At 45.2% G+C, this 27,499-nt stretch overlaps 1 protein-coding gene and 1 long non-coding RNA gene across 3 annotated transcripts in view; one reads left to right on the forward strand and one right to left on the reverse strand.

Annotated features, from left to right (window-relative positions):
* GRB10 (growth factor receptor bound protein 10) overlaps positions 1–17,578 on the reverse strand; it is a 95,333-nt gene extending 77,755 nt beyond the window's left edge. The window contains exon 1 of one of the 2 annotated variants that reach the window (XM_081836312.1): positions 17,483–17,578. The gene's annotated coding sequence lies outside the window, so the exon portion shown is untranslated. Of the gene's footprint in view, positions 1–16,655; positions 16,793–17,482 lie in introns of those variants that run through there. The other variant, XM_081836314.1, reaches the window with a different exon arrangement.
* Positions 17,579–22,858: 5,280 nt separating this feature from the next.
* Positions 22,859–26,093, forward strand: LOC309327243. Its single transcript, XR_014150469.1, has 2 exons — positions 22,859–22,924; positions 25,932–26,093. It is a non-coding gene; the product is annotated as an uncharacterized lncRNA (long non-coding RNA).
* Positions 26,094–27,499: the final 1,406 nt, after the last annotated feature.

The raw sequence follows: 27,499 nt of genomic DNA on the forward strand, positions 1-27,499 counted from the left end.
ATTCTTCGGCGATCAGCCTTCTTTATGGATGAATACCTTCTTTGTATATGAATACCTTCCTGAATACCATATGAATACCTTCCTGAATACCTGTCCCTAGCCCACAACATTCGGTACAAGAAGGCAACTGTGCTATAGCATTGTCCTGCTGAAGTTCAGGGACAGGTGAGCAGGAATTTATTCACCAAGGCCTGCAGCACAACAGGTTTGCACTATTCGGAAGGATGTTAAAAATCCGAGTTCATCCAACCCTCGCAGACTCTGCAATGGTCTTTAACATTTCCCTTTTTCCTTTCCCATTGAAGTAAGGAGGGAAAGACTAAAATAATCTCAAGGGATAAAGTGTGGCCTTAAACCCCAGCCCCACCAACACTCATTCCCCTCAAACTAATACTTTAGCCAATTAATCTGCTGATTAAAGCACAGAGACTTAATTAAGTTCATTAACTTTGCACCCCTAAATTCAGAGCCAAAACCACACCCAAGATGCCTGCATACAAACAAAGGTGTTGGTTCACTTTGCCTATCTATAGGATCAAAAGCCTTTTAGCGAAACAGCCCCAGTGAATTCTTTGCCTTGCAAAAATATTCTTTAGGGTTCCAGACGTGCCAAAGTACGATTTGCTTGGAATTTCTGTTGAACTATCTTTGACGGCACAGTATTTACATCTGGGGATTCTTGAAATTGTTTAGACTTGGCAAGCTTCTCTCATTACATCGCTGCCACAATATGATTACTACTGCTTGGTACCCTGAGCCAGGCAATGAGGACATCCTGCTCTCCCCGTCCCAAGGCCAACACAAAGAGCAGCGTTAGAAACAGAGATATAAAAGCAAGGAGCCAAACCTAAATTATGGTCGCCACAACTATGTGTCTAGGCGCAGTTTTTAAAAACAAGATTACAAAGCAAATGAAGACAAGGTGGAGGTTCTAGCTGAAGATGGAATAAATGCTGTGCACAAAACAGGAGCTCTTTTAAAATACAGAAGCAATCAAGTGGAAAAGCAGTCTATAAGAGATGTGACTGCAGTTTCATTCTAGCCAAACTAAAAACCTCTTGTACCCAAATTAGAGGGGTAGTTTGCCAAAACCTGTATCTTTATAAATTGGTGAACAACTTTGCGTAGAAAACTTATTTGTTGTTGTTGTTGGTTTTTTTTTTTTTTTTTTTTTTTTGCAATCTGGAGAGTTTGAGCCAGCCATAGCAAAACACGTCATACAGAGAGCACAATGGGACTTAAATTTAGGTATGTATAGGACAATAACACCCAATGAACTTCATGGCTGAGTGGGGATTTGAACCCTAGTCTCCCAGGTCCTAGTCCTACAGATACTCCAACCACTAAGGTAAAGGTTAAGTCCAGTAAAAGGCGACTATGGGGTACAGCGCTCATCTGGATTTCAAGCCAAGGGAGCCGGCGTTTGTCCGGCTCATTCACTCAGTTAGAAGAGAGCCTTTTGGAGTGCCTCACAGCCTCTTTTAGTTAAAAACTACCCTGAACAATTTGGTGTCATCAGCAGACTTTGCTAACTCATCTCCAAGAAGGTCTAGAAAGATGCTGTGTCTCGTGCTGCAGATTGGGTTGAAAAAACAGACCACACACATCCAGCACATCTCACTGACTCAACCTCCATTCCTAGAAAAAACGATACAGCAAAATCCAAATAACGGAGACAAACCTTTATTCTTCCAAGCAAGCCAGCAAACATATTATTATGAGAAGAAATGAGAGGCAAAGCAAAAAAAGTGGAACTTCTTTACTGCCAGAGCCATTTTACTTTTGAGAAGAAGCCCCACAAGCAATAAATTGATTTAACAGCTTGCAGCTTGTGTTTGTTTGCAAACCTCAACGTGTCTCACAGAAAAACTGAAGGAAAGGGGTGAAAATCCCCACCCTGCAAGAGAGAAGCAATCTATTTGTTTGCAAGCCACAATGTGTTTCTATCTGCAAAGTGTGAGATTTAAGGGGAGGGGTGAAAATCAGCCAGATCTCCCTTTCTGCCCAGTGCCCCCTACCCCTTCTTCAGAGTTTGCTTACTTATGCAAATTGCACAACAATGAAAAATGTTCCCTCTGACTCAGCACATCAAGAAGCTGCCCACCCCCTCTCCTGCCCAGGGAAAGGAGATTTTGGTCGCAAACCACATGACTGGAAATCTTGACTTGCTCGCAAGGGGGCACTCCTGTGTCGCAGAGAGCCAATGGCCATGGGTGAATTTCGAACGCTGACCAAGAGGTATGGTCAAACGTCAGATAATACCGCTCTTCTAATGCCTTCCCCCGTCCAACACAAAGCGATGTGTGCTGGAAATCCTTCCACTATTATTATTATTTTTCTGAGAAAATTCAGAAATAGATTGCTTTCATACAAATCAGAACACAATAGTACTCAGATTGTACTACGAGGATGAATACTAGAGAATGCAACGTGGTTATTAAGTTTTCTGGTGACTATCCCTTGGAAGCACATATAATTTTTTATGTACACTGCTCTTCAGGTGTGCTAAAAGTAGCATGCTACACATCTGCAAAACCTTCACTACCCACCCTTAAGTGTAAAGGAATTACCGTATATGCTACTGAGCATGTGAATGCATTTCAAGTCTCTCCACTCCTTTTTCAATGCTTAATTCCTATTTCCAACGATAACCAAATTTAAGTCCCTTTGCTCTTATTCATGCCCTTTGCTAAGGCATGCCTTTCCCTCCTTCACTACACTTCCCTGACCAACAACTACAGATCAAAAATTCCTAGGAGCAGAGATCTGTCTGTTATTGCATATGCAACTCTACTGTAGACTTACACGGTATGTCAATACAGGTAAGTCAATAAAAATAATTTCCAAGTACAGCTTTGAATTTGAATATAAACATTTAAACCCTGCTAAGTACATTTTGAGTGTTTCCCCTTTACCAAATGTTTCATCCCTCCTACTTTGGGCTACCAGAAAACTTCTGAGATATTTATACAGCAAGTAATGGCTCGTGTTTATTAAACAAAACTTTGACGAGTCATTAGGTCAAACATGCTGGATCAGATCTATTTCGGGCTGCAGATAAACCACCCCATGTCACTGGGAGAAAGTAGCAGATATTTCCCAGTGACTGTGAAGAAGGCAAGGCCATTTGCCACGTGTGGTTGAGGGAAAGGCCCATGGCGCAACGATAAAAGCACAAGTTTTGTCAACAGAAAATCCCAGGTTCAATCCCTGACGTTTCCTGTTAAAGATCTCAAGTTGCAGAACAGCCTGTGCTCGAGACTCTGGAGTGTTGCTGCTGCCAAAGGAGGCCGTGCTTGGCTGTTCCAGCAATGCTCTCAACTCAGTGCAAGGCAGCGCCTCATATCCAGGGCCAAGAGTTCTGCTGGAAGGAGAGCAAGCATGCAACACAGAGAGACGAACACTTAGGGTCCCATGCGCCCCTGGCAAGGAACTGCATCGGCACCCTCCCCCCGGAAAAATCACTTTACTGCAACAGCTACGCTACTTGTCTAAACCTTACTGTGCTCAAAAGAAATTAATTACTGCTCCTTGTAATTTAATGGCGAAAGAAATAACGCTGTGGTCCTTGCTAGGGTTCATCATTAGCTATGGTGAGGGGCAGGGCTCAAAATTAGCAGGGCGCCAGGGGCATTTTGAGCCTAAAGATTCTCCACTTGCGAGCACCTCAAAAGGTCTGGGTGCCATTTTTGGTGCTTGGCTGACATTCAAGGATTACTGAAATGTATGTGCTTTGAAGCCTCGAAGTATATGCTAAGGCATGGATAGGCAAACTAAGGCCCGGGGACCAGATCCAGCCCGCCAACGGTCTGGGAATCAGCGTGTTTTTACATGAGTAGAAAGTGTCCTTTTATTTAAAATGCATCTCTGAGTTATTTGTGGGGCATAGGAATTCGTTCATTTTTTTTCTTCAAAATATAGTCTGGTCCCCCACAAGGTCTGAGGGACAGTGGACCGGCCCCCGGCTGAAAAAGATAGACAATATGTTGAGGAGTTTGACAATAAAGAGTAGAGTGTTTTGAAAACTGAAGTATGGTACCAATATTTTTATTATAAACACCAAATTAAACATGTACAGTGGTACCTCCGGTTAAGAACTTAATTCGTTCTGGAGGTCTGTTCTTAACCTGAAACTGTTCTTAACCTGAAGCACCACTTTAGCTAATGGGGCCTCCCACTGCCACCGCACGATTTCTGTCCTCATCCTGATGCAAAGTTCTTAACCTGAGGTACTATTTCTGGGTTGGCGTAGTCTGTAACCTGAAGCGTCGGCAACCCGAGGTACCACTGTATTAACAACCTCTGTTAAAAATGTGATATTAACAATGTGTCACTTATGAGAATTGTGTATTACTTCATGCTTATCAAAATAATATATAAAAAGTGTTGCCGAGCCTGCACACACTCCAATGGCGACTAGACAATTGTTTTAGCGCCCACAACCCAGGTCCCAGGTGCCATTTGGTTCCTAGCTTTTCTAACTTGGGACTCGGCTAGACTGGTAAAAAAAAAAAAAAAGTGATTTATATGTGTGATACAACATTGTGCCACCAGATGGCAAAGTGGAGTCCCATTTTTCTCTAACTGTTTTCCCTGTTTAAACTTACATTGCTTTAAACTGAAACGCTTCTTTGATGTGTCTAGAATACAGCCCCCGTTTCTAGCACCGGTGAGAAGTGTATACAATAATGCATGTTGTGGAGAAAGTGCATACAGATAAGTTTGTTCCTCTTTCGTAATACTAGGACCTGGAGTCATCCACTGAAAGCAAATGGTGGAATATACACAGAACTATGGAATTCATTCTCACAAAGATGCAGAGATGGTCACCAAAATGGACTGCTTTCCAAGAGACCTAGATGTATCAATGGATGATAGAGGACCATCATGGCTTGCTTGTAGTTATGACAACTGCAGGCAACCTCCATCATCAGAGGCAGCAGACTTCTGAAAGCCAGGTGCTGGGGAACAATAGCAGGAGGGCCGCGTGGGCTTCCCATGGTTGGCCACTGTTTGGTGGGCCTTTGATGCAGCAGAACTCAACCTTCCCCGTCTCAAGCCCACAACTCCTTCGTGGTGCATGCTCTAGTTATCTCCCGCTTGGACCACTGCAATGTGCTCTACGTGGCACTACCTTTGAAGGTGACCTGGAAACGACAACTAGTCCAGAATGCAGCAGCTAGACTGGTGACTGGGGGCGGTCGCCAAGACTACATAACACCGGTCTCGAAAGACCTACAATGGCTCCCAGTACGTTTCTGAGCACAATTCAAAGTGTTGGTGCTAACCTTTAAAGCCCTAAATGGCCTCGGCCGAGAATACCTGAAGGAGCTTCTCCATCCCCATCGTTCTGCCCGGACACTGAGGTCCAGCACCGAGGGCCTTCTGGCAGATCCCTCATTGCGAGAAGCAAAGCTACAGGGAACCAGGCAGAGGGCCTTCTTGGTAGTGGCGCCCACCCTGTGGAACGCCCTCCCATCAGATGTCAAAGAGATAAACAACTACCTGACATTCAGAAGACTCTGAAGGCAGCCCTGTTCTGGAAAGTTTTTAACGTGTGACATTTTAATGTATTTTTAAACTTTGTTGGAAGCCGCCCAGAGTGGCTGGGGAAACCCAGCCAGATGGGCGGGGTTGTTGTTGTTGTCGTCGTTTAGTCATGTCCGACTATTCGTGATCCCCTGGACCAGAGCACACCAGACACTCCTGTCTTCCACTGCCTCCCACAGTTTGGTCAAACTCATGCTGGTAGCTTTGAGAACACTGTCCAACCATCTTGTTCTCTGTTGTCCCCTTCTCCTTGTGCCCTCCATCTTTCCCAGCATCAGGGTCTTTTCCAGGGAGTCTTCTCTTCTCATGAGGTGGCCAAAGTCTTGGAGCCTCAGCTTCAGGATCTGTCCTTCCAGTGAACATTTGGGGCTGATTTCCTTAAGAATGTATAGGTTTGATCTTCTTGCAGTCCATGGACTCTCAAGAGTCTCCTCCAGCACCAGAATTCAAAAGGGTTTTGAATTATGTTTTGATGGGTGGGGTACAAATAAATTATTATTATTATTAGTTTCACCAGCACGGCAGAACTAGGCGCAGCACCCACTGGGTCCCAAGATAAAGCCAAGGGGAGCACTAGAGGGGACTGCAGCTAACAGCGTTGCCCACACCTTCTGTCCTCAGAGCAGCTACTGAGTGGTGTGCACAAAGAGCTCCAAGGTCTCTGCCTACTTTCTGTAAGCAATGGGCAAAACCAGTGCCTCTATCTATCTATCTATATCCCACCTTTCCCCCCGGACGTAAGACGGTTCACAAATAAAACAGGAACTGTTAAAAACACTGGGCGGGGGGGGGGGAGGATGACAATAACTGTAAAACAAGTAAATATTAATAGAATTAAACTGCATGTCTTCCACCTTGGAAGAATGGCAGATGAAGGTGATAGACTATATGGGACTGGCAGAAATGACCGGCAGAATCCGAGACCAGGGAAGAGAGACGGCGGAAGAAGATTGGAAGAAATTTAAGGATTACCTCAGGAAACATTGCAAAATTAATGAATGTTAGAATGACGTTGGTTTAGAAATTAAGCGGTTTTCAGCTGAAATGGTTATGTAAAAAGAAAATAAAGGTTAGAAATTAATTGAAAATTAAGGGAGAAGATTTGCTGAATTAATAATTAGAAATTGGGATACAGAAAGGGGAGGCATGAGGAGGTCGGGGAAATAAGTTTAAGAAAACAAGGGATTGAAATTATACTTGTTTCTTGTTAGTGTATTGTGTATTGTTTGTATTATTGTTTTGTTTTTATATAATTTGTGAAACTATAATAAATATCTTTTTTAAAAAATAGAATTAAACTGCATGTAGCTCCCTTGGTAAAGCATGAGACTCTTAATCTTAGGGTCGTGCGTTCAAGCCCCACATTGGACTAGATGACCCTCGTGGATCCCTTGCAATTCTACTATTCTATGCTTCTCTCTCTCTATAAATATAAAAGATATATTGAAAACATAAATACAATAAAAACAGCATGGTACCAGGCCCCTCATTCGAAGAAGTCAGTTTCCCAAAGCATGTTGGAACAAGGAGACAACAAGGAAGGAGCCAGTGTGGCTTCTCTAGAGAGGGAGTTCCAAAGTCTGGGAGCAGCCTCCGAGAAGGCCCTGTTCTGCATCCCCAACAAGTGTGGATTGGGGGGGGAGACCAAGAGACGGACCTCCCCTGAAGCTCTCAAAACCTGAGCAGGTGTATACTGGGGAACACAGTCCTTCAGATAGCTTGGACTTGTAGAGCTTTGTGGGTTGTAACTAGCGCCTGAATTTTCCCTAGAAACAGTCAGTCAGAGGAGATGTTCTAGCAAGGGAAACCGTCTGCTCCCTAGAACAAACTCCTATCAGCCCCAGCAAATCTAGGTGGTGGCATCTCTCCAAAGCCCGGCAAAACCTCAGGGAACACACTGACTAGCCTAGCCTCACAGGTTTCTCTGCATGGAAGCAGGACACAGGCCTGGGGGTTCTGCCCCCAGCCCTGGCAGCTCCTGGCAAGGGAACACTTTCACGTGGCTCTGCAACGCTGCCTGGAGCCCAATGCGTTCTGACAACCGCCGACACGTGAAATGTTTCGCCCTTCGTTTTAAAAAGTTAAGCTTAGGCCACCTCCATCCTCACCCGCTGCCATCACTGGGGCGCCTGCCAAGATGGCTGCCTATCTGGCCAGAAAGGAACTGGAGCACCCTCAAGGGGCGACCCATCTTTACAATGAATCATGGTGCCCTCTTGCGGCAAGGGCAGGAGAAAGGTCCCTCTGCTCCACAGCCCTGCAGGGTCAGAAGCAGGCATCCCTGCTACACTCTGCCAAGAAAGCTCCTGGCTTCTCTGCCGGGTAGGCCAGGTGCCCTAAACTCTCCCTAACTGGCCCTTTTATATTTCATAAACTCCGTGCTCCACTGGATTGCAGGAAAATACCGCAAAGTGGTTTACGAAGAAAGGTAAAACAATGAAATTATAACTAGAGGGTTCGCAACCATAATTTAAAACATACATAGACTGTAACTACATCCATTTCTGAAGTAAAATCTTAAGAGGACACACCTCTGGAAGAAGTATTTTATCAGTTAGCTGGAGTTGCCAATCAGTCACAATATTGCGTTGTTCTACCCCAAGCAGAAATCAATGAACCTAAGTTAGCCAAGTCCATCAACCACAATGGGTCTACTCTGAGTAAGAAATGCCCTGGATACAAACCTTTACCCTTGGGCCAGTTGTCAGAATTAGGGAACCAAGTCAAAAGAAATAAATGTTCCAACAGAGCTGGGTTTGGTGTTAACATGCACACAAGGTCACCCTAAGGAAATGGTGGGAGACTTAGTCATGCAATGCAGGTGCGGGATGGAAAATCTTTCTGCTGAGAATGCAAACAGTGCTACTCCATATAGCTGCACGATATATATACAAAAAACATGTAGGATGGCGGCATCATTTTGCAGGATGCAGAACTCGCGAGGCATGTGCGTTGATTTCCTGCAGACATGCTGATGTGGCAACAAGCTCCAAATAAAATCCACACATCTCTCATTCAGCCTGCAACCACTTAACTTATCGGCCCAGCAGGAAAACCTGTGCAGGGCACTTACACCTTAGATAGATAGACAGATAGACAGACAGACAGACCGAGGCCAAGCAGAGGGCAAGGCACAGAAAATGCCGTCACTTGCTTCAAAGAGAACATTTTGCACTAGGACTGAGAGACAGCTGGTTTTCAGCAAAGTGATTTATCACCAGCTAAACACTGCAATATACAGTGGTACCTCAGGTTAAGTACTTAATTTGTTCCGGAGGTCTGTACCTGAAACTGTTCTTAACCTGAAGCACCACTTTAGCTAATGGGGCCTCCTGCTGCTGCCGCGCCGCTGGAGCACGATTTCTGTTCTCATCCTGAAGCAAAGTTCTTAACCTGAAGCACTATTTCTGGGTTAGCGGAGTCTGTAACCTGAAGCGTATGTAACCTGAAGCGTATGTAACCCGAGGTATCACCTTACCGATATATCACTATGTCTGAAATAAGGATGAAGAAATATAGAAGAATAGGCTGGCTTCAGTTTTTCTCACATTGTGATTTTTGCATACCGCGCACACACAAACACACACACACACACACAGAGAGAGAGAGAGAGAGAGAGAGAGAGAGAGAGAGAGAGAACATGATTCACAATATATTCCCAGGTCAAAAATTATGAAGCTGATATCATGGTATAGACTTCAAACTGGTTTTGGATGATATATCGATACATTGCCCAGCCGTATTCTGCACGTGCTAAGGGTTCGCAGCCCTGAATGTCCCAGAACTTTTGCTATGAAGAGGCAGAATACAGATCACAACTGACTAGGTAATCAGGACTGAGCTCCCAAGATAATTTACTGTGGGAAGAAAAATGAAGAGCCTTCGTGTGATTTGGCATGGAGCTTCTGGGATGAACAGGAATCATTGCTTCTGAGTAGATTTTGTAATTAATATAGGTACTGTGTTCTAATAAAAATGAATGCTTCAGATAATTTGAGTACCATTTGACAAATCAAATATCAAGCCTGATCTCCAATCTCACGAGCTGCAGGGTAGATCACTTGGATAGAGAGAGTACATATCACAAATGGACACACACCTGGCGTTTCTACACAGATTTTGTTCATGCCACCAAATCTGGAACCAATTGACACTTCAACTTATTCTCATATTAAATTGGTTCAGGTTCACATAAATCATGTTCCTGGGGGCAAATCTACGGCAACCCAAATCAGGGCAAATTAATGTTCTAATTTGTCTTTCACCATAAACAAAACATAACAAGTTTTGTATTTCAGTATAGAACACTGAAGATGCTACAGCTGGGCACTAGCATTCCTCGCCTAATTCAAGGAGAGAATGAGATTAGTCCACCAGGTACCACAAACATTAAGAAATAAGTAGATATCTTTATTCCTCTTGGAGCCGAGCATCAGATCTTCCGCCAACTCTGAGCTAGTCAGAACTTATTCCAGAGAGAACAATCAAATGGTTGTACAGTGGTTGCCAATCTTTTTTGGGCCCGTGGGCACATTTGTGAACTACAGAAACTGTTGTGGGCACCACAAAAACACACCACAATCAAGTCTATTTGCTACAATTCTATTGGCTTATCTCAACTCTAATTTTGGGAAGCGGGGCCTGCAGGTGCCAGAAAACACGCCTGGCACCAACTTTGTCAACTGCTGCTGAACAAATTAGAAACTATAATGCTACTGAACGTTTGCGCCCTGTCAAAATGTGTGCTCCCAATTCCTCAAATGTTTTATTCCCTTGTGAAAGAGGCTTCTGGTTTTTCTCCCTCATTCTCAGAGCACTTAAGAATTTCTGTAGAATTTGATGAGTGTGGGGCTTGAGCTTTCCTGAGCATTGCAGAGTTTTTCTTTCAAATAAACTTTACGCCAACTTTGTGCAGCTTTTCTGGGCTGCCCATATTTCCCAATCTGAAAAAACCCCATGGGAGGAGCTCATGATACTTTCCACATGGCTTCAAATTGAAGCACAAGGACTCAGGAAGGCTGCAGTGTTCAGGCCACTGGTGAGATGATCTACAGAATTAAAGTAAGGAAATTCACCATCACACCTCCCTTGGTCACCTTAAAAATAAGGTTAGTGGAAGAAGAAGAAGAAGAAGAAGAAGAAGAAGAAGAAGAAGAAGAAGAAGAAGAAGAAGAAGAAGAAGCTGCTCAACCACCCATAAGAATTTCATCAAAATTCTCTCTGCCCTTTGATAACTTTTGAATGCAATTTATTTTCTTATTAATTGATGGAGAACTTTTTTTTAAAAAAGCAGGTTTTTTAGTTCCACATTACTGAAAACACAAGATTGGTTTGGATGGGTTCCCCATTGTTTGGCCTCCAACATGCAACAGAACCAAGCAGGTGAGAAGATCACCTCGAACATATGCTCACCTGTAGAGGGACTTGTAGAGATATCTCTGAGGCAAGACTCTGCTCTATTGATTTATCTTCATTATGAGCTTCCTGCCTCTACATGAACTGTTTCTGGACCCCTGTTTAGCTCTGTTTTAATTCCTCTTTTGTTATTGGTTGGGGAACAGATTGTAAAACTATAAATTGATTTCTTTTAAAAATTAAAAGCAAGCAAGTATGAACTGAAGCACTGATACAAAAAGACTCCCTTTTAAAAAAAGGCAGCATAGGGAATCCTGGATCGCTAAAGCAACTTCTAAGAGATGCGAGCTGATTTATATCAGAGCTAATTTTTCAAACCGGCAGATGCATAATTACAATAAAATGTTTGTTTCCATTCTGTTTAATACCAGCCTGTGCCTTCAGATTACAAGCTGGCGAGCCACAAGTTATCCTCTCCTAACTGGGCACTTGTCTAAAATAGATGCACTATTTTTAGCAAGGTACTTAAGTATCTCAACTACAGCCTGTGAAGCAAAAGGCTGACATATGTCACTTTCTCATTCCAGGAGAAAAAATTCAATATTAAAAACAAGTACACATGCAAGACATCTTGACCGGATATCTTGGGTTTTCAAATACTGTATTGTTTTTAGTTCTACCCTTAAAATAACAACATAAATATGGGAGGGAGGGTAAAAGAAAGGATGGACCGCTCATACAGGTTGATGAAGAGCCTACTGGGGGTGGGGAGAAGGGGGGGAAATGCCACAAAATACTTTCCCTGAGCCACAGCAATGATTCCTTTCATTTTCAATACAAGACTCTAGAATAGCCTTCTGAAAAAGGCTGGTGGGCTCCAAGGGGCAGAGCTTTTTGACAGCCTTTCCCAATTCTGCTGATATTAGGTGGAACATATTAGTCCTATTGAAGTGTCCTAGAAACCAGGAAATGTAATACAGTACAAGATGGGGCGCTCCAACCCCTATCTCCCAGTGTAAGTTGGAGGGCAGCTCTCAGATACAAGGGAGCCTTTGCAGCTGCTTCCCAACCAGTGCCAGATTTATGTATAAGCTAAACAAGCTATAGCTTAGGGCCCCACTCTCTTGGGGGCCCCAAAAAAATTTAAAGGGAAAAAACTGGATGTACATTCCGAAAATTTAAGATAAAAAATAAATAAAACAAAACCTACATACAACAACGGTGTTTTGTGTTGTGTATGTAGGCTCCTATGATGTAAGTAATGGCCCCCCGCCTGCTACAAAAAGGGCCCCATCACCTTCAGTAGCTTAGGACCTCATCAAACCTAAATCCAGCCCTGTTCCCAACTTGGGAGCGGAGCAGGATTGGCAGTGCCTCCAGAGTCCTTTTGCCCCACAGCTGACATCCTATATAGAACATCAGGTGGAAGCCAGGTGGGGCTGGCTTGACCTTGTGGGCCTATTGAGTGGGGCAGGCACACCTCACACCAGGCCTGCATTCCAGAGGCTCCCTGTCTCTGCTAGACACCTCATTGTCATTTAAGACCTCAATACTCAACCTAGAACTCTCTCCTGAATAGAACTATGGTTTTGACAATTGCACAGTTAAGCTCTGAGCTACAGATAGAGATCGAGATATGAACCAAAGTACCATAAGCAGTTGGGAGGAAAGGAGGGGATTTATTAAGCACTGCTCTATTTATTCAATCTGAAGCAATTCTGATAGCTTCTGGATTCCCCTTTGAGAAAAAACACATTTTAAAAATCACAGCCAATAAATAATACCTTTTTGCTTATTACATTTTAAAAAATAATCTTTTCACAGGGCGGGCACAGTTGGTAAAGGTAAAGGTAAAGGACCCCTGACAATTAAGTCCAGTCGCAAACGACTCTGGGGTTGTGGCGCTCATCTCGCTTTACGGGCCGAGGGAGCCGACGTTTGTCCACAGACAGTTTTTCCAGGTCATGTGGCCAGCATGACTAAGCCGCTTCTGGCGAACCAGAGCAGCACACGGAAACGCCGTTTACCTTCCCGCTGGAGCGGTACCTATTTATCTACTTGCACTTTGAGGTGCTTTTGAACTGCTAGGTGGGCAGGAGCTGGGACTGCTTAACGTGAGCTCACCCTGTCACGGGGAATCGAACCGCCGACCTTCCGATCGGCAAGCCCTAGACTCAGTGGTTTAGACCACAGTGCTACCCACGTTTTTAAATTAAGCTTACCAGACGTCCCCGTTTCCCGGGGGCGGTCCCCAGATTTACAAATCAGTCCCCATACAAAATCAATTGATTTTGTCCCCAGATTCATTGAAAAAAATCTGGTAACCCTATTTAAAATATTACTTGTGTATTTTACGTTGTTTTATCATTGCTTTCAATGTTCATTTTTTTGTAAGTCACTCCAAAAAGCAACTAATAAATTCATCTTTTTCCTAACCAAAACTACTGTCATTCGGATATCCTCAGTTTTTATGCTGTTTATGTAGATGTGAAGATAAGCCATATCTCATTGTCTTTGTAGTGCAACCATTTCCTCTCTTATAAGACACTCCCATTCAGTTGCCACCATCTGCGTCAAGAAATCTGTTTATCAAGGTATAAACATGAGCAAATGGCAAATCCAGCTCCCCATTAGAGTGGCCGCATTCACATGCCAGGTTATGCCATAAAACATGGATTAATGTGCACAAATCAATCACACTTGCTTCACTCCTGCTCACTCCATTTGGGAGCTAAGAAGCCACAAACCCTGGTTTAGCATTGCACAAGAAGCAGGAATTGTGGTTTCTTTCACTCTGAACAAACCATGATAAGTTAAGGTCAGGGACAGTGGTTTCTGTCCTGCAGGAATCAGCCAGACCACTGTGTAATAAGGGTGTAGCGGATAAAACCAAGATATCTTGTACATGAACCAGGCCTAAGGAATCTGCAGCCCCTCAGAGGTTGTCAGAGCTCCAGCTCCCATGGAGAACGGTCAGGGACAATGGGAGCTGTAGTCTAATGTCTGGAAGGCCAGTTTTTCCATCACTTCCCTTGGCCCATGGTACAACAATACAGTTGCTTTTTGTTATTAGATTTTCCAGTTCATTCATAGTCTACTGTCAGCAAAGGACTTAGTAGTAATCTCCAGCGCACTGCTAAGTTACACCATCTGAGGCCACTTTCATTAGAATACTTGCTGTCTTTGTGATAGTTGGTCCAAACCTTTTCCCTTTAGAAGGCAGGTAGGCTAGGCAGGTATTTGAACAGGGGTCTGCATGTCTAAACACTAACAAAATATTCCTTTCAGATATGTGTATGGAAGTTTTCTGCTTCAATAGAAGTTCTGGAGCAGAACGCAAACGGCATCTATTCTCAAGTCCAGATTCATGGATCCTATTGAAGATGACGGCCAGTACTTTGCTATAACGGGATATGCATTTGAATGTAGTCCATGAAGGCAGAGGTTCTTTTTGTGTTTAAATTGTTTTGTCTTCTTCCTTTAGAACATCTTATAAACACTCATAATTCCAAGCATCCAAAAGCTGAAAAAAGAATCTTCCAAAATGAAACTACAGTCAATTGAGTTTCTCAATAACTGTTTGCGGCAATTTGGAAAACTAAAATTTGGAATCCTGTCACTTTTGGAAGCAGACTCTCTAGTTTTGGGAGTACATGTTTTTCTCCAACTGCTTTAAAGATTTACACAGATGCCTATTTTCCCATTTTTCAGGAGTGGGACCACTGATGCACAGCACAAGGGAGCCTCAGAGACTTTCTTAATTATGCAAAGTTCCTTCTTTCTTCTCAGTGGCACTCCAACCATATGAAATTAAGGGAACTGGGAATCTGTGGGGTGTTTGTACACCATCTAGTGTGGCATCAAATGTTTAAACAATGTCTACCGGATCATCTCCATGAATAGGATATCCCTAGATTACTTCCCAGAATCCTCTGCAACACTCGGGGATTCCATAGCAGACCAGAAAACCTTCCTTGAAGTTAGAAAGTTTGGAAACTGGTACTACCAGTCTTTACTCACTGCTGCAGTTAGACACCAACTGACATTTCCCAACCTAAGCACTCAAGAAACAGACCATCCTGAAGCTGGATGGGCACATCCAACTGCTACATCAGCATTCTGGTAACATTATGCCTTAAAACATCATGTAAAACTCCAAATCCGCCAATGATTCAGCATCAGAAAGATAGGTAAGAGGACAATCCAACCACAGAAAAATATTTTCAAGTCCTAATGATTTTGTGCAAGAAAGGAGGGAAAGGAGTTAAGCATTTGTTAAGCTCTGCTGAAATTAGTAAGGGGGACCTAAGGCTATGTGTACACATTCGTGGAGAAAGCCCCATTTAACCTAATAGTTTATTCAGAAACAACTGCTTCTAAATGATCTATACAAGTTTAATATGTAGATTTGCCACCTTCACTTTGGCTAGAAGCTACCTTGGAGGTATTTAAGCAGAGGCTGGGTGGCCATCTGTCAGGGGTGCCTTAGTTGAGATTCTTGCATGGCAGCGGGTTGGACTAGATGACCCTCGGGGTCCCTTCAAACACTACAATGCTACGATCCTATGATCTCAACTACACTTCTTTACTGCAGCTTGCTCTTACAGCAAGTCACTTGCCCCAGTATGCAAGAAAGAGAAAACACATACAATGGAAATAGAAATGACATCAACTATGGCAAAGGTTTTTAAACTGTGGCCTGTGGAAAGGCTGCACTTATTTTCCTCAATGTGATGATGGAGGACTGAATTATCAAAAGGTCAACAAGCCCCTAGGCCAGGCTCCATGGTTCTCATAATGCAGCGCTGGTTTTGGTGACAATGGGAAAGAATGCTTTGCTTTTCACATCCCTGTACAAGATGGGATTTTCATCACTTGCCACCCTCAAATCCCAATACAAAAATAAGATGACTGCTGAACCCAACCCAAGGCTAAAGCTTACAAAGATTACTTACGCCTGACGTTTGCTCAGAAAACATTCGCACCCACCACACTGGACAACAAGATCACAATTAATATAATGAGTTGCAAAGGTACTTTTGATTAGTAGAATGAGAAGTTTAAGTGGTCCAATAAGATGCCAAGAAAGGGGTTCATAAAACGAGTTTGGAAACTGTGCTAATGTAAAACAGTTGCTGTACCAACTGTACCATCACACCAATGCAAGGGCACAAAAGGAAGCAACGTTTTCCCTCTGCCAAAGCAGGTAATGTTCAACAAATAGACAAGTGGGGGGGGATTTGTAAGATGATGCTCGGAGTACACCCCCATGGCTACCATCATAAAAACAGATGAAGAGGGAAGCAACAGCTGCCAAAGGATTGGGATATCTTTCTGCAAGCAGTGCCTACCAAACAGTAATAAGCAGCAGTAACCTTCAGAAGTGCCTTACATAATTTAAGGCCAGTTGCTGGCCCTGCATTGTGCAGGGAAACCAAGCACTTTTCACCCTTGCATTCATGCCAAGAACCTCCCTTGGGGAGGGGGGGGGGAGAAGGTTTTTTTCTAAAAATTTGCACCATAATTCTGCGACCTCCACCACTGCTCTGGCTAGCCACCCTTCGGAAAAGGCGGCGAAGGGAAACAAAAAGTTTGAGGAATCCTTTTTTGCCCCAAATATCCAGTGCCACGCGCGCCATCGTCGCCAACAGAGAGTCGTCGCAACACAGCGGCCGCAACGTGGCTGGCAAACTCCGTCGGCGCCTGCCCAGCTCAGTCTCTCGCCCGCAGCCGGGAGCCTCGTTTCTTACCGGACCAGGAGAGCCCGCGCTCTCTTCCGCCTCCGCCTCCGGCCAAAGGAGCCTCCTCTCGGGCACTTTCCCGGGACAAGCGCGGCCCCCGAGCCGCACCAAGGGCAGCGCGCGCCGGGGCGGCGATTGGGAGAGCCGGGCAAGCCCCTCCGCTGGGGTTACTTGCCGAAGGGGAGGCGGCGGCGGCGGCGGAGGAGGAGGAGCAGCGGGCGGGCGGGCGAGCGGGCTCCACCCTGGGTCGATGATGCAATGTGGAAAGGGCACCGAGGCTCCGGAGAAGTCTCGCCCGCCTTGAAAGGAGAAAAGGAAGGGGGAAAGGAGGCGAAAGCGACCCGAAAACCCGGGCGCCGCTTCTCCCCCCGGCCGCGCGCCCAGTTGCCCGGAGGGACGCGGCGGGCCAGCCATCCTGCGCGCGCTTTGCCAACTCGCCGGAAAGTCGGCAGCGCCTCCTTCCGAGCCCGCGCCGCCCGGATCCGCCGCTGGGGCGGAGGGGCGACGAGGACTTCTCCGCCTCCGGGACGGCCAGAAACTTCCTCGCCTTGCTTAGGCAGAGGGGCCGCGGCGCGCCCGCCTCGCCGCCGCCACCGCGCGGCCCCTTCCGCGGCTGTGCCCGCCGCCCGCTCACCCGCTCACCCGGTCCGGGCTCTGTCCCCCGCGTGGCTCCCGCTCGCCTTCCTGGCGCGGCCCTCCGAGCAAGTTTCGGACCGGCCGGGCAAGAGGCAGAGGGAGGGACCCGCCGAGACGGGAAGGGGCAGCTCTTCCTCCGGGAGGAAGGGGAGGGGGGTGCACGGAAACCCGGGAATGAAGCGGGAGAAGGGCAGCCCAACCTGCGGCCGAGGCCGGCGAGGAGCTGCCCTCCCGGCGTCCGTCCTCCGGCCACTCCGGGCTGCGCGCCGCCGCCTCCTCCTGCCCTCGCTGGCCTCGCTCCTCAGCTGACTCGCCTTCCCCGCTCCCAGGCATCGCTTTAAACCCTCCCCCGCCGCCGCCGCCCCCTCCCGCCGCTTGTTGCGCGCAGCCGCAACCGACGGCGCCCTGGGCGCGCGGGGAGCCGGCACCGGGCAAGCCGGCGGCGGGCAGGAGGCGCGCGGGGAGGGACGGGGCTCGTGGCGAGGCGAGCCTTCCGCCTCGGGGACCCGGCGCGGGCCGGACTTTCTGGGCGGGACGGCGGCGACTGGGGGGGGGGGCGCCGAGGGGCCGCGACGCCAGCCCCTTCCCCCTCCGGGCAGCCATGTTCGGGGCGGCCGGGCTGCCCTCGCTCCGGGGCGCAGCGGACGCCTGGCGGCCGGCGAGGCGAGGCGAGGCGAGGGCAGGCCCGCTCCCTGCGCCGGCCGGGCCCCCAACCCCCAGGCTTGCGATAACAGGAGAGGGGCGGGGGGGGGGGACAGGTCTCTTTGGAAATGTCCAGGTCGCCTCTCCGCCGGTTGCTCTCGAGAGATGGTCTCTGGATTTGACCTCCCGTGATAGTTGCTTCTGAATTGTGACTGCATTTTATTATGAGATTATAGTATTTGAGAGGCAACGTAAGGCCAAACATGTCGCTCAGATCCCTTTTTTAAAAAGGGGAAATGACAGGTCAAGGGTCCCCAAAGGCTTTGGAATAGCTGGACATCCCCCTGGGCTGGAAGGACCATTTCAGATGACAGATAGGTAGCCGTGTTGGTCTGCCATGGTCAAAACAAAATAAAAAAATTCCTTCCAGTAGCACCTTAAAGACCAACTGAGTTAGTTCTAGGTATGAGCTTTCGTGTGCATGCACACTTCTTCAGATGAGACATTCCTCCATCCAGATGAGACATTCCTCCATCCCTAGCCCCATCTCCTGCCGCACAGGGCAGGGCAGGTACAGCACAGGGCAGGTGCGGGGGGGGGGGGAAAGCAGCAAAGGGGAAGGCAAGATTTGGAACAGAAAGGGAGAAGAGAAAGGGGGGCAGGGAGTGAACTGAAAGGATCCTGGGGGTGTCTTGAGAGATCTGGTGCAAGGCAACAAAGTTGTGGCTTGCAGGAGTGCTCTGCTGTCTGTGTCCATCTGTGCTCAAATTTGTAGGACTATAAATCAACCTAAACGTTGCAAAACCACCAAATGTCTCCAATGACCATTCCCTTCAAAAGAAGCCGAACCCCCAAGAAAGTGCTGCCCCTGAATCTTTTCGTGGTGTGTGTGTGTGTGTAATAGAGAAAGAGAGGGAGTGGTCTAGTGGATCACAAATTTATTAAGACCACACAACACTGTTTTGACCCAGGCGTGGGCAACCTGTGATTCTGTATGTCGCCCAACACCACCTTTTGTCGTACGTGAAGACCATGTCTAAAGTGCAGTGCTCTGGCGCCCTTCCCCCCACCCTCAGCGGCACAGAGCGATGTCCCAGACACCCTGGAGACACTTGCAGGCAAGTTCTCTGCCAACTGAGACCAGGCACTCCCCTACGGCCATTGGCACTTCTGCCAAACCCAAGTACCCGGTACTTTTGCAGGATCGCAGCCTGGGCACAGGAATAAAAGAAGCACCTCCTAATGGAGCACAGTGTTTCTCTACAAACTGCATGGGGAGAGTATATTCGGTCTCTGCCCCCAGTTGGGGGCAGGCTGGGCATGGGCCAAGGTGTGTTTCCACTTGGAACTTGTTGAGGTGCCCATGCTCCTCTCTCTCTCTTTTTTTTAAATAGATATTTATTAAAGTTTTTAACAAAATACAACAGAAAAGTAAAAAACACAAAACAGAAAAATACACAAAACACAAAAAGTAAGTAAAAGTAAAAATAAAAAAGAAGAAAAACAACCATTATTCTTTTGCTATTTAAAGTTCTTATCCTTATTTTCCTGACCTCCTCACACCTTCGCTTTTTGTATTCCCATTTACAAAATCAGATCAGCAAATCCTTACCCTCTTTTATTTATCTTAACTCTATATCTTAACGTATCAAAATTCTATGTTTTCACCCATTATCAATTCACTTATTTGCATACTCTTTTTAACTTTGTTGCTAATACCACTTGTTTTCAATCCAACATCATTTTAACATACATTAATTTTGTAATACTTCTGCAGATAGTCTTTCAATTTCTTCCAGTCTTCTTCCACCAACTCTTCTCCCAGATCTCGAATTCTGCCAGTCATTTCCGCTAATTCCATATATTCCATCACCTTCATCTGCCACTCTTCCAGGGTGGGTAGATCTTGAGGTGCCCATGCTCCTCTCCAGGGAGCCTTGAAAATTCGGCTTTGCCAGAGTGGCAAGGCTTTTGGCATGAGCAAAAGGGCCAGAGCTAAAGTGGTCTTTGCTGGGGTTTTTGTGCTCCCTATGGGGGTGGGAGAGAGACCCCAGCACATTCCTCAAAGGGACCCCGGAAATGAATTTCAATTTTGAATATCTGACATGCAGAAAGACACCACAGGCAGCGTGGGTCGTCTATGGAACTTGTTGCCCCACACCTCTGGAATCAAGATGTGGTAAAAGTGATCAGCCTCTCTTTTTGAGGATGAAAATGTTAAGGCCAGGGCCGGCCCCCATGAGGCAAAGTGAGGCAACTGCCTCAGGTGGCAGGATCCACAGGGTAGCAGATCCAAATGTAGATCTTTATTCCCTGTAGTTCGAAAAAGCTTTTTGACACTGCCACCGGAGAATTAAAAGCAATTGAACAACAAGAAGCTGGGGTCTTCCTTGACTCATCAAATGTTAGCTCCACTGTGGCTTATTTCCAAGGGTAAGTGGGTAAGTATCTCCATTCCATTCCAGGAAAACAGCTGACCTTGCACAGGCATCTAAAATTGGCTTTCAGGTTATTAAAGTCTAAAGAGATGCCTGTTTGCCAATATTCATGAGTCAATAGGACTTACTCCCAGGTAAATGGGATTAGGATTGCAGGCTAAATTGTGTACAGGGTGACATTAATGACATACATTTATAGAAAATAAAATCACTTGAACTGGAATCGGGATAGCTGGTGGGTTTTTGGACAGTTGCTTGTGACAATGAAAAACAGGCTCCATTTGAATAACTCTTAAAGGTGTCTGTGTGTACATTTCCTTGTAATTTTAAAAGCCTGTTCTGAAAGGATACACTAATGTTTGGGAGTACAAATGCTTTGCCTGATTCAGCAGTTGATAAAAAGTGTATGAGGGATATTTCTTGAGCATCCTGAAATGGGCCTGTAGATATATTTAGTTTTTGTGTGCAACAGCTGCATTGTTTGACTCAAAACTGTTCTGTGATTTAAAAAACTTAGAAGGTTCACCGCAAAACTTGTTATATACAGTGGTACCTTGGGTTAAGTACTTAATTCGTTCCGGAGGTCCGTTCTTAACCTGAAACTGTTCTTAACCTGAAGCACCACTTTAGCTAAGGGGGCCTCCTCCTGCTGCTGCTGCTGCTGCTGCCGCCGCCAGAGCACAATTTCTGTTCTCATCCTGAAGCAAAGTTCTTAACCCGAGGTATTATTTCTGGGTTAGCGGAGTCTGTAACCTGAAGCGTATGTAACCTGAGGTACCACTGTATAGCCGTAGCAATGGAGCCTTGTCCTGGCAGCCTACAAAGATCTTACCAGTGTCTGAGTGAATAAAGGCAGAATACTTCAGGAAAACAACACTTAATTGGAAAATAAGCTGCAGCTTATTGGAAGGAAGATTACCACTATCATGTATAAAGAGAGAGACATATATTGATACAGATGAAACCCAGTTCAAGGGGTTGATCTTTTTTGGTGATGCTGCAGCATGCAGAAAGGGGCTGCCTATTCATCTGGGCTGCCATTCAAGGCAACTGCTCTAGAACCCAGCGGCCTTGTTGAAGTTTTAAGAACAGTGTGGTAAGGAAAGGAAGCAATTAATTTCCATCTGTATTTTTAAATTATTTAACTTAAAATATCTATTACTCACTCTTCATTGTAACAACAGTCCTAAAGCAGCGTACATAAAATCAGAGCACAACATATACAATAAAATAATAAATTTATCATACTAACAGCCAGGAGAACTAAAACAGCAAGTGTTCTTAATAATAAACAAAAGGAGAAGAAAAAGAGAGTCCCGAAATATATGATGTACTTTCTTTTGTCTGTCCCTAATCTTCAGCTTCGTTAGATGTCTACAAGATTGTTATGAGAGGGAGAAAAACTGAATACAATATTTGGTTCAGATTCTGATTTGGCGCTCCAAAAAGAGTTTGATTCATTCTGAACCAAGTTAAAGGCTATCTGATTCAACTCAGGGTCTGAATCTAAATCCCACTTCAAAAAACTGAAACTTTGTGCTTCTCCATTCACTGTTAGGGGATTTTTAAAAACACTTATAACTACCCATCCCTTTACAGAAGTGGATGAAATTGTGAGCCATTGCAGCCCTTCTGTGCGGACAAAGCCTGCTAAAGTCCAGATAAATAGGTCTGGCAGCATTGGGCTAGATAGCTTTGAAATCCCTCCCCCTGCCTGCAAAAGAAACTATTTTGAGGGAGAACTGAGTGGGGCAGGAAGAGAAAAGAATATGATGCGCTAGCACTAATGGACCCAGAGAGGACTGATATTCTCAAACCAAGCGTGTCCCAAACACACTTCTCTTTTGGATAATTTGTACCTGTATGAAGTTGCTTGGTGGCATGACTGACACTCTTGGGTTCAAGGAGATATATAGATGTACATGGCATGCCAGGGTGCCCAATGAAGAGACAAAATCTTCCCTAATAAATCATCCTTGTTTAAGATTTAAAACCAGTAAAAAGAAAGAACTGTTCCCCATCCCCCTTCGCTCTTGCTGTTTCAGCCCTGGAGAGATAAGAGAGATCTGCTGGCCGTCATAAATTTTACAAAGAGAGTTACAAAGCAAGTGAGGAAACAATTGACGGTTCTATTTTCACGAAGCACAAGGAGATTCTGGAAAAAGAAGAAGCTCTCATTAAGCACATTAAAAGGTGCTCATGAGAGGGAACACCTCCGGGAGGAGGAGGTGTTGGAAGCAGAAGAGGTAAGGTTTAGTGAGCAGGAAGAAACTGTGGCAGAGAGCAGTTCAGACAGCAGGGCTGAAGCGAAAGTTGGAGGGGGGGGGGACCAGAGGCTGGTGAAGAAGCCAGGGGGTCTCCCCCTTGTGCTGCAACCAGCTCCCCTCTCCCCTGGTCTCGCAGGACACGGAGAGTAATGAAAAGAGCGGAGCAGAGAATGGTTGTTCACAGAAGCAGTTGGCGACTGGGAAACGCCCTGGAGAGGAGAAGCCTTAGAGAGCAGTGGGAAGGCCATCAGTTCTCGCAAGTGCAGCCTGGCCCCCAGCAGAGACATGGTGCATGGTAGGTAGGCGGGGGGGGGGAGGATTTGGTGGGGCTCTCCATAGGGCTGGTGGGCTGCCCTGGGCATGGCGTCTCTGCTGCTAGCTGCCCTGTTCAGCAGATGGCATGGGAGCCAACTCCTAGGGCCTGAGGGGTCTTCGACCCCCCATAAAACATTTGAGGGACCAGGCCCCCTCAAAGTTGATGGGCATTGCCATTCAAATGGTGTGCATGCGCCACATCATATGATTGATATGTGGTGGGTCTTACCTGCCCCCCTCCAATATTTTATTTATGTTGGCACCCCCAGCAGGTGGACTTGGGGGTGGCAGCTACCTGTCAGCGAGTGCAGTGGGTTGGGCTAGATGACCCTAGCGGGTCCCCTTCCAACTCTACAGATCTCTTGCTGCCCTTAGTTAATGACCAGCCCAAAGGGGCCTTGTGTATGGTGGGGGGGGGGGAGAGAGGTGGTGAGGAGGCTGAAGTGGCCATTAGCCACCTCCCCCCACCCCCACTGTGCACTTGTCTTCTTTGTTTACAGTGGTGTCCCGCAAGACGAACGCCTCGCAAGACGGAAAACCCGCTAGACAAAAGAGTTTTCCGTTTTGGAGGTGCTTCGCAAAACGAATTTCCTATGGGCTTGCGAGTTCCTGTGGGTTTTTTTCCCTCCCCCCCCCCCTTTTTCTAAGCCGCTTATCCAATAAGCCGCTAAAAGCCGCTAATAGCACTAAACCGCTAAGCCGTCAATGGGCTTGCTTCGCAAGACGAAAGAACCACTAGACGAAGAGACTCGCGGAACGGATTCTTTTCGTCTTGCGAGGCACCACTGGCTTCACAAGAGTCTTGAAGTGTTTCAATTTCTGGGAATGGAGTTGAGAGATGACCTAACCTGGGGAGAAAACAGCAAAGACCTGATGAAGAGAGCACAGCAGAGGTTATATTTTACGAGAATCCTCCGGAAAAACAATCTCTCATAGGACCTGTTGATGGCATTTTACCATTGCACTGTGGAGAGCATATTAACTTATGGTCTGTGTGTGTGGTTTGGGAGCTGCACGGCCGGGGGGAAAACAATGCTATCCAGGGTTGTAAAGACTGCGGAGAGAATAATTGGGTGCACACTTCCCACCTTGGATCAAATCTATGCTTCCAGGTGCCATAAGAAAGTGGCAGAGATAGCGCAGGATTGTACACACCCCGGAAATGATCTCTTTCAGCTTCTGCCTTCTGGAAGAAGGTATAGGGTTATAAAGGCCAGGACTAGCCGTCTGAAAAACAGTTTCTACGCAAATGCAATTCTGGTTCTAAACGCAGCATAAGGGGTCTCTATAGTATAGTGTATTTTTAAGTATAGTGTATTTTATAGTATAGTATAGTGTATTTTAAAATGAGTTTTATTTTATTATCTAGAATGTATAACTTGCTGTTAAAATGGAATACACAAGACGAAATGGTTAAATCGGCTATGATAAAATGGGCACAGGACATTGGGCATAACATTATGTTTGAGGACTGGGAAAGGTTGTGGACCACTGGGCTGAACTTCACCGCATGTAATGCTCTGAAGGAAAATGTAATGAAAATGATATATAGATGGTACATGACCCCAGTTAAACTTGCCAAAATATACCATTCGTCTGATAATAAATGTTGGAAATGTAAAGAAAACGAAGGAACATTCTTTCACCTCTGGTGGACATGCCCTAAGGTGAAGGTCTTCTGGGAAATGATATATAATGAGCTGAAAAAGGTATTTAAGTATACCTTCACTAAGAAACCAGAGGCCTTCCTTCTGGGTATTGTCGGCCAGAAGGTGTTAAAGAAGGACCGAACATTTTTTATGTATGCAACAACGGCAGCAAGGATACTCATCGCAAAAAACTGGAAAACTCAAGATCTACCCACACTGGAAGAGTGGCAGATGCAACTGATGGACTATATGCAACTGGCCGAGATGACTGGCAGAATCCGTGACCTGGGAGAAGAGAAGATGGAGGAAGACTGGGAGAAATTCAAGAAGTATCTACAAAAACATTGTAATTTGGTTGAATGCTAAGAAGGATGCTAGATTATAAAAAACTGGCCACCACTAAATTAGATTTGAAATTTGATGATAAGTGAGACTAAAGAAAATATAAAATTTTTTGGAAAGAAGTGTTAGATTATATTTGAATGAGTGGACATGAGATTGTAAACAAGTTGATAATTTGTTTGGAAAAAACTTTTAACGATGTAAATGGGAGCGGGAGACGTGAGGGAGCCCAAAGAAGTGATGAAATTATGTCTGTGATAGAAGTAAGACTGTTTATTATTTGTGCATTTATATTTAAAAACTTTAATAAATATTTATAAAAAAAAATAAATAAATAAAATGAGTTTTTAGGGGTTTTTATAGTATAGTGTATTTTAAAATGGGGTTTCAGAGTTTTTAGGGGTTTTTGAATGTTTTATGCAGTTTTTCAATTTCATTGTTCTGTATGGGACAATGACAATAAAGATATCATATATATCATATAATTTTGACTAGAAGCCTAAAATATTTTTATTTTTACCTCCTTTTAATTGTATATATTTAATCATATATATTCAGATCTGTACACGAAATGGTATTGACTGTATTGTGCACACTTTAATTCACAATATGGGCATTTATTTTGGTGTGTGGCTGGCTCGCTGTTTCTGTGGGGAAGTGCTCTTGCGGCCCACACAGTCTGAGAGGTTGGGCTGCCCTGCTGTAGCCGGCTGGGCCGAGTGGTTTGCAATTGCTCACTAGTGCTCTGCAAGTCCAAGCAGAATAAAGGCCAAACGAGGATGCTTTATTAAATCAATCCTGAAAAGAAAGCTGTGTATCAACTCCTTAGTGCTGTGATAATAACTGGTCACGCGCAGTAATGCTCAGCAGTGGCTCTTGTTTGTTGGTTGGGTGGATGTGAAAGCCCAGGTAAACACCTCCTGATCCATGCAATTAGAGCTTTTGTGTTCAATAGAACAGGTTGTGCTGAGTCTTGTTGCATTGTTGTTCCTGCAGGATAAATATTGGAGGTCTGACCATCACCTGGTTACTTGTGCTTCTAGTGGGGCATCGGTAGAAGACGGAGTATTGAAACCTGAGTGAAGAACCTGCTCTGCTTCTGTGCAAACTTATTAAACCTTTACTTCCAGTCATAGATTAGATTACCATGATATCCAGCATCATGCTTCCTTTTATCCATTGATGTTTTAAAAAATGGTAAAGACGGAATGATGGAACAATGTGGCATTTGGAGACCACATGCAACTTGACTCATGTAAAAGGCCAATTTTGTCTTTCAAATATTAACAAGCAGAGACACAAAAGCATAATGGGCAGTATCGCGCACTTAAATCTGCAGCTTTGTTTCAAGTTTGAAGAATTAACCACAAATGTCAGTGAAGATAAAGAGTATGCCAAGTTGCTAAATAACTTGAAGGTAGGTAAACCAACTGCAGAAGAGAAAATAACAAGGCTTGCCACATGTCCTCTTTTTCCAGGACACGTCCACCTTTTCATGATGAGAGTGGCCAGAGAGATCCATAGTTAAAACTAGAGGTTGGCAAATGTGTCCTCTTTTTTGCTCTTCAAAATATGGCAACCCTAAAATAACATTGGAGAAGATACTGGTTTTCTGTAGTCAGCCAACATATGAATAAAGCAGGAGACATATTTGTCTCATTAATAAATGAATATTTTTTCTTTGTATGTTTAATGGCAACTTTGAAAGAAGCTGGCCAGTTCAAATGTTAATATGAGAAAAGGAAAACATAACTGAAACAGCAACAAGGGCTGCAGATAATATTCCACAGTATATGTTTGGGAAAACTCAATAAGAAATGTGAACTGGAACACGTTTTTAGAACTGTTGGGCATAAATGCTCATGTACTTGGGAGAAATCTATGTGTTGGAAAAGGATTAATGTGGGTTTCCAATATGACATATACCAAAAACAGGTGGAACATCTAATAATCAAATTTGACAGGGTTCCTGACCCAGAAAGTAACTATGTTGTTGTCGTTTAGTCGTGTCCGACTCTTCGTGACCAACCATGGACCAGAGCACTCCAGGCACTTCTGTCTTCCACTGCCTCCCGCAGTTTGGTCAAACTCATGCTGGTAGCTTTGAGAACACTGTCCAACCATCTTGTTCTCTGTTGTCCCCTTCTCCGTGTGCCCTCCATCTTTCTCAACATCAGGGTCTTTTCTAGGGAGTCTTCTCTTCTCCTGAGGTGGCCAAAGTACTGGAGCCTCAGCTTCAGGATCTGTCCTTCCAGTGAGCACTCAGGGCCGATTTCCTTCAGAATGGATAGGTTTGATCTTCTTGCAGTCCATGGGACTCTCAAGAGTCTCCTCCAACACCATAATTCAAAAGCATAAATTCTTCGGCAATCAGCCTTCTTTATGGTCCAGCTCTCACTTCCATACATCACTACTGGGAAAACCATGGCTTTAACTATACGGACCTTTGTTGGCAAGGTGATGTCACTGCTTTTTAAGATGCTGTCTAGGTTTGTCACTGCTTTACTCGCAAGAAGCAGGCGTCTTTTAATTTTGTGATTTACTTTCCCTCATTGACATGATGA

Source organism: Podarcis erhardii (assembly GCF_964252035.2).
Source record: "Podarcis erhardii genome assembly, chromosome: 13".
In the NCBI taxonomy this organism is placed as follows: Eukaryota; Metazoa; Chordata; class Lepidosauria; order Squamata; family Lacertidae; genus Podarcis; species Podarcis erhardii.